The sequence below is a fragment of the Peromyscus eremicus genome, chromosome X (genome assembly GCF_949786415.1).
Source record: "Peromyscus eremicus chromosome X, PerEre_H2_v1, whole genome shotgun sequence".
In the NCBI taxonomy this organism is placed as follows: domain Eukaryota; kingdom Metazoa; phylum Chordata; class Mammalia; order Rodentia; family Cricetidae; genus Peromyscus; species Peromyscus eremicus.
The window spans coordinates 91644473-91656403 of NC_081439.1; positions in this window are offsets into that span (position 1 = coordinate 91644473).

Below are 11931 nucleotides of genomic sequence, written 5' to 3' on the forward strand. Positions count from 1 at the left end.
GCTGGGGGTGGGAGGAGGGAGGACAGGGGAATCTGTGGTTGGTATGTAAAATGAATAGAAAATCTCTTAATTATAATAATAATAAAAGAAATAATAATCCAGATTCTTCCCATTACATTTCTTATTTAGGAGACTATATCATTAATATTTCATGGGTGTAACTCTATATCTTATATAAAAAAACACTACCTCAGTGCAGATTTCCTTGTCCTCTGGCTCTTGTGATCATTCTGCTCTCTCTTCTGCACGGTTTCCTGAGCACTAGGTATAGTCATTTTATTATAGATCTATCAAGTAGGTCTAGACACCCCACAGTTGTGGATTTCTTTAATGATCTCCATCTGCTGCCAAAGGAAGTAACTGTGATGTGGAGTGAGAAATACACTTATCTGTGGGTGTAAAGATAGGAATTTAGAATTCACCTAGAAAGTATATTATTTTAGGAAGACGGCAGAGGTAGGTTCTCCTCTAGAGTCCTTGACCTCATCAGCCACGGAAAATTGGTTAGATTTACAGTATTAGGCATGAATCACCTCCCATTGAATGTGCCTTAAGCCCAATTAGAAGACTGTTGGTTACTTCCAAGATACGAGTGCCACTATTGCACTTTGTGGCAGCTTATATAGCATATTCATATACTGTGAGGCAGGAGGCTTCTAGGTCACTTTCAGCTCAATTCCTCCAAGTCTCATGTCTTAAATGTGTGTTGTCTTCAGCAATGGGGTCTATTTTCAAGTTCCAGAAGGAAAACAAAGACAACAGGAAAAGTTCACATTGGTTTAGGAGTGTCTTGTACTCTTGAAAGGAAGTTTCCCGTTCCTGGTACTGGAGATTGTGTTAGATAGTGTGTGGTTCTTGGAGGGAACATTATCCAACCCAAGTGGTGGAACTTCATTTAAATTGCACACACACACACACACACACACACACACACACACACACACACTATATACATATATATATATATGTATATAGTGTGTGTGTGTATACACATATGTAAATTCTAAGCAAACATAAAATAATGTTTTCTTATGCTTTTTTCAAACAGCCTTAGTTTTATTTATCCCCTCCTCCATCTCCCTCTCTATTGTCTTCCCTCACTCCTCTTCAGCTAAATTCCCCCCATTTCCTTACTTCCTTTTCATAGCACCCGTGTCTTATCCATTTTCTGGAGCTCCCACTCCCACTCTCCCACACACACCATAGTCCCTTTTTACTTCCCTTATCTTCAACTGATCTTTTACAGAAACCTCTGGGGAGGCTTTGGATACAATAGCCCAATATTTGTGGAACAAATAAGTGACCACTCTCTGTCCAGTGCTACACAGTCTGATGAATTCTACCCCAGTCTTCTCTCAAGTCTTTTGCTTCCTCTAGCTTTCTGCCTAGCTGAATCATTTCCTCTATCCTGGGCATTTTCCAATTCTAGAATATAAAATCGAGCTTCTCCCTGTATGCCAGTAGTGGCGGTCCAGTGCCCACTAGTGGAGCACGGTTCAGCAGTGCTGGGAAGTGCCATTCCCTTTTGACTAACTAGCTGCATTCCCTGCCTTTTGAGTTTACAGTCCCCCAGGGCTGGTAAAAGTGCGAACAGAAGCCACGAAGAGGATGGGCTGTCAGCTTCCAAACCAAATAGCTTTGTGCCAGTGTGGGGTGGAGTTCAATCAAGACTTTGAGAAAGGGTAAATGGAATTTTTCCCTGTTCGGCCTAGTTAACATAAAAATATGCTTCATTGGGCAATCAACAGAATTTCCTTTAATCGGGGGAAACAATTCATTTGCCTTGTCATCTAAAGGTTCTAGTTTCTCTGTGTGAGTCAAAAGAAATCTGTGTCTCTGCTAAATTAAATTAAGAATTACAGTGGTTGATAATCTCTGACCATGCCAACCTACATACAGCAGTTTTTGGTCACCAAGGCCCTTTTTCAACCAAGAGATTTGTTTCCTTTCTACTTGTCACTAGCCTACCTTGGCTTTTGTGCACCGTTTCTCAAGGCTAGATGAAATTTCCAGGAATACAAGTATTAGACTGTTGATGAAACAGGAGAAGTAACAGTGAGAAAGATTTGAGTAGAGGTATTATTTAATATGAGATCTGGGGATGAGAACTCAGGTTGTCAGGCTTGCATGACAAACTTTTGCTCACTGAGCCATATCCTTGGCCCTTGTGAGTATCTATCTATCTATCTATCTATCTATCTATCTATCTATCTATCCATCCATCATCTATCTATCATCTATCTCTATGTGTCTATCTACCTATATATATATCTATATGTCTATCATCTATCATCTATCTATCATTCTATCTATCTATCTATCTATCTATCTATCTATCTATCTATCTATCTATCTTGTAATACAGTTACATGGTCCTTGAGCATAAAATTTGTAGATGACAGCATTGTGTCTCAAAGTCAAAATGTTCACCAAATGCATGTTATTGTCTATATCCTAACATAAAACATAGACAATGTAAGGTCAGCTCCAGGGAACTGAGCTCTGAGTACCAGATAACAGTGGGCAAAGTTACAAACATAAGACAAAGCAAGAAATCAAGAACTGAGATTATCCAGAACTCACATGGCAGTAAACATTGTGCAGCATATGGTGTGGATAAATAATGTAATGTGGAAGCTAAGAGCAAATCCAAAGATCAGTTTCTTACTTTTCAGGGCTAGATGCATGGTATTGGTAAACCCTCTGTCCCCTTATATTTTTTCAAAGATACCCACCACTGTGATTACTCTGCCTCACTTTTCCAACTACTTACTCTTTGATTATGTAGTCATACTTCCTCCATAAAGCCCTCTTCCTTCATTACCCACCCAAGCTCTCAGAATAACCATCTTGGTTTTATTCAATGTCATAGCACACAAGGTTATGCTTAGTTGTTCTCCAGTGGATCTGAGCATAATGGCACATACCTGCAATCCCAACACTTTGGAGATGGATGCAGGAACATTAAGAAGTCAGTGTCAACCTCAGCTGCATACAGAGTTCTTGTAAAAACAAAATGGGGAGGGGGAGCTGGAGAGATTGCTAAGTTAGTAAAGCGCCTGCTATTAAAGCATGATGACTTGAGTTTGTATTCCCAGCACACACATAAAAAACCAAAGCCAAGGATGGCAGTGGGTATGTGTAACTACAGCATTGTAGGAGCAGAGACAGGAGAATCCTGGGAGCTCATTGGCTGGCCAATCAAGCTGAATCAATGAGTTCCTGGCTGACTGACGGACTTTGTCTCAAAAAATGGGGTAGAGAGTCGTAGAGGAAGATATTCACCATCACTGGCCTCTGGCTTCCACACATACATGTACACCCCCAACACATGTGCACATATTCATACAAATACACACATACACCACATGTACATATACACACACTAAAAAAATAGAAACAAAAAAATTTAAAGGTGAGAAGAAACCCTTGAAGGGTAGTGGAATGGCTCAGTGGCAGAACATGTACTTATAGTGTTTGGGATGCCCTGGGTTCAGTTACCAGCACCTTCAAAAGTATAAAGTAGTGTTATCCAGCGTTTCCTGTATACATACACTTTGATTCTATCAGACTGAAAAAAAAAACCCTTGAGGACAAAAGCTCAGGGTTATGCACTTCTGTACCTCTTATACTTGAAACATGAGGTTAGGTACCAAGATAGTATGCAAGTAAATGCTTGGCAAAGGCTTCTAAAGATATGCATAATGGGAATGAATAGCAACTTAGCAAGAGACTTGAGATGGCTCCACCACACATACACATATACACACGTGCGTACAGAGGGGGGAGGAGGAAGAGAGTGGAGGAGGAAGAGAAGAGAGAGTGGGAGAGAGAAGGAGAAGGAAAGAGAATATATCAGATAAAGTAATCTTCTGGTCTGGGGGCAAGTGACAAGAATCTACTGGAGTTGTACAACTATACTCCGATCTTTGCGAGCTTATAGAATTAAGAATAAATAAAAGGATGCAGCTTTGAGTTGCCATTAATCCTGGGGTTGGAATAAAATTGGGGATGGTTAAAAAACTTTCCAACATGGGGGGGTATCTTTTTCATCCTAGTAAAATGTCATTCATTTGGCTTCCACAGATTTGGGATTTTTTTTTAATTGGATGAAGGAAGACTATAGCTTTTTATGAGAGGATTTTGAAAGAGACAAGTGACTAAACTAATTAAGCCCCTCCAGGCTGGGGGAGGGAGTAGAGGGGAGAGAAGGACTTGTTTGACTTAGTTAAGAGGCGTTTTTTCCAGTTCCCTCCTCGACTTCTTTGGAAGGCTTATTAAACTAATTATAAGCCGCTCTTGTCCTCCCTTCCCTTTTGCAAATATTTGGGAGTATTAAGACTTCATTTAGAAATCTAGACTTCGGACTTTTTGCTGTTTTTGATTCCTCAGCTGGAGCCAAGAAAGAAAGGGCTATGGTTTCGGAAACCCCAAAGTACTGGGAGCCTTCATGTGGAATCTCATTTAATCTTCCTAAAACAACTCTGTGGCAGAAGCATTGTTTTTTCGTGTGTGTGTGTGTGTGTGTGTGTGTGTGTGTGTGTGTGTGTGTGTGTGTAAGTGTGTAAGTGTGTTAAACAACTTCAAGTCATACAGGAAGGAAATAGGAGAGTATTGCTTTAATTTATTTTTAATTCCTTCAAGAAATTCTTCAAACTCTAAACATGTTGCCTCTAAATTTAAAATAACCATCAACTGATAAGTGATTCAAAGGCTTTCAAAAATAATTTTTCTTTATTAATCATTTAAGTGTTTATAAATTAATAAGAATTTCTTTAAAAATGGGAAATATTTATAATACCATCAACTGGAAACAACTCTAGTTTTAAAGATAAAGAAGAGATTTAGGTTTGCCGAGGACTGAAGGCGAGTACTGCAGGAAATGATGGGTGGTGTTGTAACAGGGAATGGCACAAAAGTCCTTCAGATGATGGCGCTGATTAGTAACATGGCTGTACGCAGTGATATTTGGGGACTTAATGTGATGACAATGTTTACATCCAAATGCATGTATGAAGTTAGGTATACATAAAATGAGAAATCTCAGTGCGTGAGTTCTGTCAAGGTCACGATGCTATCACAGTAGTGTTTTACAGAATGTATCATAGTAGATGATATCACAGTAGAATATCTATGACATCATAGTAGAATTTTACAAAATGTTACCACTGGGGAAAGCTGAGGGAAGTAAGTAACAGTAAACTGGATCTTGGTGCAGTTTCTTACAACTGGAAATGAACATGCGATTATCCTAATTTTTTTTTATGAAATAGACAATATGTAGTGAAAAAGTTGACCCAAAGCTCAGATGTGTTCTCTCCAAACTAATGAGCATCTTTTTTAAAAGATAGAGTAATAATGCACTGGTCATTTTTGAGCAGTACATCTATGACTTAGAGGCACTGTAATAAGACTTTCAGCTCCAGGAAGCCATTCCTGGGGAGCGGCCCAGGTCATTGATCCTGGCTGAATGCAAGGGAATGAGAGTGCAGTGTGAAATTCCAAGGAGCAGATTTCACAGTTGGGGAGGGGCCTTTCCCTTCAGGCTCTAACTTCACAGGTCCTTCTACTTTGTGCTAGGAGAATAAACTACTCCCAGGGACGTGGCTACAGGCTCCAATAGGTTCCAGCCAGAACTGGCTTTATAGAATTTGTTGGGCTCTGTGCAAAATGAAAGGGTGGGGACTCTTTTTCAAAATAAGTGGGAATTCAAGACAGCAAACACAGAACATTAAACCAGGCACAGCGCCCAGAAGTGCAGAGTCTTATATGATTATACAAGTCTTGCCCTCAGATAATGTTTATCATAAATCCCTGCTGCTACAACATCTAAAATGCAGATCAGTACCTCCTTCTCAGTCTCTCTGCATTTGTCTGGATTGACAGAGAAGATTAAGGCTGAAATGGCCCTGTGAGGCCTGTACACCATAGTCACAGTGCTGGGAATCCATGCAAACTCTTGAGCACTGGCTGTTTGGTTTGGTTTGGTTTAAAGAGTACTGGCTGTTCTTTCAGAGAACTTGAGTTTGGTTCCCAGCACCTATGAGGTGGCCAACAAATGTCTGTAACTCCAGAATCATAGGATCTGATGCCCTCTTCTAGCCCCCAGAGGCACCACACACATGTGGTACACAAATGTACATGCAGGTAACACACTCCTGCACATAAATAAAATAAAAATCTCGAAAAAATTGTGTTTTTTTAAATCTCTGGTAATAACCTCTAACCAAGAAGATACCTCTTGCAAAGAAAAATTCGTTTTCTCCAATGGAACCTCAGTAGTTATGTTAACCATTCTTCAGGGTAGCCCTATGCCCAGCAGCAGATGGCTAACACAAAATGAACTCAATGGCATTTTTGTAGACTTTTTTGTTTCCTACTTCTTTGTTTAAGAATTTTTTGTCGCCGGGCGGTGGTGGCGCACACCTTTAATCCCAGCATTCGGGAGGCAGAGCCAGGCGGATCTCTGTGAGTTCGAGGCCAGCCTGGGCTACCAAGCGAGTCCCAGGAAAGGCACAAAGCTACACAGAGAAACCCTGTCTCGAAAAACCAAAAAAAAAAAAAAGAATTTTTTGTCTTATTGGTCTTTGCTTGTATATTATGGTTTCTGATTTAATGTTGTGTGTGTGTGTGTGTGTGTGTGTGTGTGTGTGTGTGTGTGTATCTTGTGGTTTATTCTTTTTTCTTTTGTAATGTTTCCATTTGATTTTTTGCCTGTTTGCTTTCTAAAGAGAAAAAGAAAGGGCATGGAGTAATGGGGGTGGGAATCTGGGAGGAGTTGGGGAAGGGAAAAGCTTGTCCAGAAGATATTGTATATTTTTTTTTTCAAAAAAGAATCCCTGGTGATAGATAAATAAGACTGCTGCCACACTCCCAGCTCAGATCAGTTCTCTGCAAACTCAAAATCTCTAAGCATGGCACAACAAGCAAATACAGGAAGACTGAAGGGTGGAAGAAAAGCAAGTAACCTAGGCACCCAGGGACTAGAGGAACTATGCAGTTTTAAATGATCTGGGTTTGTTTTTAGAGACCCATATATCTCAGACAAGATGCTGTAGAAGCCTCCAACCTGGAACTTGCAGTAGACAGAATAAAAATGCTCTAGAGAAAGTTTTCCCTCTAACCACACAACTAGGAAAAGGATAAGTTAACAGCAGAAAACACCTTATGGCAATACCCACCCTATTGCAAGTGGCTATCAGTATAAATGCATGTCACTCCTATGGATTTCCACGCAGCTAAGTTGGGTATGTATGCCCTACCTGTACATACACTCAGTACTCCAGTGCCCCCATGAGAGTACTGCCAGTTAGTTGAGCAGTGAGCTGAGCTTCCACCTCCATGCAGCAGCAAAGACAGTAAACCACACGAAGTAGGATGGGGCTAATAGATTTTAATATACAATAACCAATTCAGGCCCTCTCAGTCAACAGGAATGATGCACATGTAAGCTCACAGAGACTGAGGCAGCATGCACAGGGCCTACACAGGTCTGCTCCAGATGGGGTCCCAGTGCTGAAAGGAGAAGTGGACATATGCTCCCATTCCTAACCTTTTCTCTAATTTGTAATTACTTGCAAATGAAAATTTAGTTTTCTTCAAGGGGGTCTCACTGGATAAAGAAACTACTCTTAAGGGTAGACTGCATGTCCAGCACTAGACGGCCAACAGAAAATGAACTCAATTTCATCTTTGGAGGTTCCTTTGTCTCAATTTCATGCCAGGGCTCTTTTTTTAATTTTTAAAATTTTATCTCATCATCTTTTATTTTTATTTTATTTATATTTTTCTACCCTCTTTATACCCTATAGATCCTTTGTGTATATATTATGGCTTCCAGTTTAGTGTTTTTATGGGATGCCTGAGTGTGTAAAGGAGTGGGTCTCTGACTCTTGTGCCTTCTCTCAGGTTCTCTTCCTTCTATTTGTTTGTTTTTGTTTTATCATATCCTATTATATTATATTATATTATATTATATTATATTATATTATATTATATTATATTACTATTCCTTAGAAGCCTGTTTGTTTTCTAATGAGATATAGAAAAGGGGTGAATCCAGATGGCAGGATGTAGTGAGGGCCTGTGTGGAATAGAAGGAGGGGAAACCATAATCAGTATATATTATGCAAGAAAAAAACTATATATTTTCAGTAAAAAGAAAAAATATTTTTAAAAATAAAAAATCTTAGGAAAGAAACAGAAATTGTAAATGAACAAAAAGAAAACTAGAGTAACTGTAATATATATTATATATATTATATATATATATGAGAGAGAGAGAGAGAGAGAGAGAGAGAGAGAGAGAGAGAGAGAAGGAGAGAGTTAATATGACAGTAGAACTAAGAAAACAGATTATAGAACCAGTGAAGTTGAAAACTGATCAATAAATTTATCATGTGAGGAAAAACAGTCATATGTGGTATCTTAGTTATGATTTCTATTGTTGTGAAGAGACACCATGACCACAGTAACTCTTATACAGGAAAATTTTTAACTGGGGCTGGCTTACAGTTTCAAAGATTTAGTCCATTATCATCATGGTGGGAAACAAAGCAGCATGCAGGCAGACATGGTGCTGGAGGAGTTGAGAGTTCTACATCTTGATCCACAGGCAACAGGAAGTACTGTATTTAACACTGGGCATACCTTGAGCATATGAGACCTCAAAACCTGTCCCCACAGTGACACACTTCCTCCAACAAGACCACACCTACTCCAACAAGGCCACACCTCCTAATAGTGCCGTGCCCTATAGGCCAAGCATTCAAACACATGAGTCTATGGGGCCCATAACTCAGAAAACTGATACAGGAGAGTCACACATTTCATACCAGCCTTAGCTACATATGGCCTTCCAGGCAGCCTTGGCTACATAGTGAGACTCTGGAGAGAGAGAGAGAGAGAGAGAGAGAGAGAGAGAGAGAGAGAGAGAGAGAGAGAGAGAGAGAATAATACACAGTGGGAACATAGATTTGGGACTCTGGGATATATAAATAATAAATAATAAAGGTGTTAGCATTTGAACCACAGGGATTTCAGAAGGAAAAGGTAAAAAGAATTGGGCTCAAATATATGTGAAGAAATAATTATATATTTTTTTAAGTTTTCAAAACATACATGTATAAATTCAAGGAGCTAACCGAACCTCAAACAGAATAAACTTAAGGAGAGAGTGGGGCAGTAGCTCAGCATTAGATTGTGAGTCTAGTGTACACAAGGTCCTAGGTTTGTGTATTAGTTACTTTTCTATTGCTATAACTAAACACAATGACCAAGGCAACATACAGAAGAAACAAAAGAAATCCATGCCAGCATAAACCAAAATTAAACTTCTCAAAACTAGGAGTCATAGAAGTCATGAACTAAAGGAAAATCTGTTCATACATCGGTGTTTTCTAGGATAGTACATTAGTCACCCTTTCAAACATTCATGATCTAAGAACCTTCTGGATCTTGGAGATACAGGCACAGTTCCTGTTTTCAAGAATCAAAAACATTCCTTTTTTATTTTTAATTGTTTGTTTTTATTATTTTTAATTAAATGAATATGTATGTGTCTGTATCAGGGTATGCATATGTGAGTTCAGTGCCTGAGGAGTTCAGAAGGGGACATCGGATCCTCTAGAATTAGAGCTACAGGTGGTTGTGAATAAGTAGACATGGTTGCTGGAAACTACTCAGATCTGTTGCAAGAGTAGTGATCGTCCTTAACCACTGAGCCCCATTTAGGTTTAATTTTTTTAATTTTATTTATTGGGTGAGGCATTGTGTCATGACAAGACATGCAGAAAAAAAGGACAACTTGTGTGTAGAAATCAGTTCTCTTCTTCTACCATGTGGGTCCCAGGAAATAAACTCAGGTCTTCAGGATTGATGGGAAGTTCCTTTACCTAGCCGTCTCACCACCCCAACAGTATTCTTTAAAGACAGAATTTTTCTTTTTTTTTTTTTCAAGACAGGGTTTCTCTGTGTAGTTTTGGTGCCTGTCCTGGATCTCACTCTATAGACCAGGCTGACCTCGAACTCACAGAGATCCACTTGGCTCTGCCTCCTGAATGCTGGGATTAAAGGCGTGTGCCACAAATGTCTGGCGTAAAGATAGAATTTTTTCAACTCATCATTACTAACATATAGGGTAGAATTTTCTTTCTTTGTACAGGCCTGTTATGTGCACTGAATTATCTCAGCATTTAGTATGCCTTTTACTTTGCCGTGAGTTTCCCATGTGCTCTTTCTCTAGTCTGATCAACTGGTCAACTATAGACTCAAAGCTATAGCACTCATTCCAGAACTTTTTAGATTTTTGTTATCATTTGAAGGCAGTGACTATGTCACATTCATCTTTGTAGCTTCACTGCTTACAACTGAAGAAATAATCCTAGCACACATGAAATTTCTTCCTGATCCCCAAGAAGACACAGAAAACAGAAATGGGATGATCATTCTTAGCTCCCACATTGTGTCTATTTTGCTTGGGAGCAATGAAAAAAAACAGAAATGTAATATTCTCACTCTTTTACAACTCACTTCCTAGTAGAATTAAGTGTTCAGGCTAAATTGAAAAAGAACAGTAGAGCACGGCTGGAGGAAAAGCAGGCAAAGGATGAGAGCTGGAGAACATAGGAAGACACAGGACACTTAGCACATAATGAATAAACCAGAGCCTAGAGGGTGCAGACATGCTATCTGCTTTGCAGTACACACTGGGTGCCAGCTCCCACCCTGAGCTCTAGCTCAACTTGACTTCTTTAAGGCAAAACAAAGATAAAAGATTACAAATGTGATGGCATCTTTAGACTGCTGAGAATCACTGGGTAAACTGCAGCACCCTGTGCCAATTGATCTGATACTCCAAACATAGGAAGCAAGCTCTCCCTTAGCGGTTTTGATTAAGCTTACATCTATCACAGGCAACGGGTCTCTTCAGTGTTGTCTAGCTTAGTTGTCACCTCAATAAGCTAGATCTCCTCCTTGAGGCAGAACCAAACTTCGAACTCAATTTCTCTCATGGCAGGGCCTAGTTACTTGTGGCACGCTGCCATGGTTATCTGGGCTAACTTTGGGATATCTAGGCCTTCAATGCAAACTTTCTCCTTCTTTTCACACATTCCATGTATATCTCTCTAGAAGCTCTAATTCCTGAGACATCCTGTCCATAAGAGCATAGACACCCATAGGAAAAGGGCAACCACAAGTGCTTCTGAGATTAGTGTGATCATTTACCTAAAGCTTCCTTACTTTCCAGGGGAATTCCCTTTGTATAACAGGCGAGTCTTGAGCTGGAACTGGAAGAACGATTGGGCCTTTGAAAAAAATAAGGCACACGGGGCACATGGAGAGGAGATCTGTACAGCTTAAGGATTGAATTCATGAGGAAACATGATATTGTTTGGGGTGGGTTTCAGAGTCCATCCTGGCAAGCAATGGAAGATCCAACGGGAGAACCTAAATGTGGATTGAGTTTATTATATGAGTTCTGCAAGTTGGTATGTGGAGACAGGAGCCTGTTTGGCCAAATATAGCTGTAAAGACAGCCATAGATTTGTTGGCTGGGCATCTGGAAATCCTGCCACTGGGTGGGGGTGGGGGGGCATAGAATCTAAATGCTTCTGTTAAGTTACTCGGGAATAGACATAGCAAGCAAGATCCACCCAAGGCAAGATTGTCTATCTTGGGTTCCTTCGTCTCTACTTATTGCCCTCACCTCATCTTAATTCTCTAGCTCCATACTGCCCTTCTATACACAGAGCCCTTACCTCTTGTCACTGGCCAGATATTTCTTCAAAATAATCTTCTGTAGGAAGCACATTTTCCTCCCAGCACTTGTCCCTTTCCTTCTTCTACCCAAACAACATCATCTTTTTTTTCTCACTTTACCAGTCACAAACAAGAGACAAAGCCTCAGAGAATGGTAAGGGTTGCTCGTGC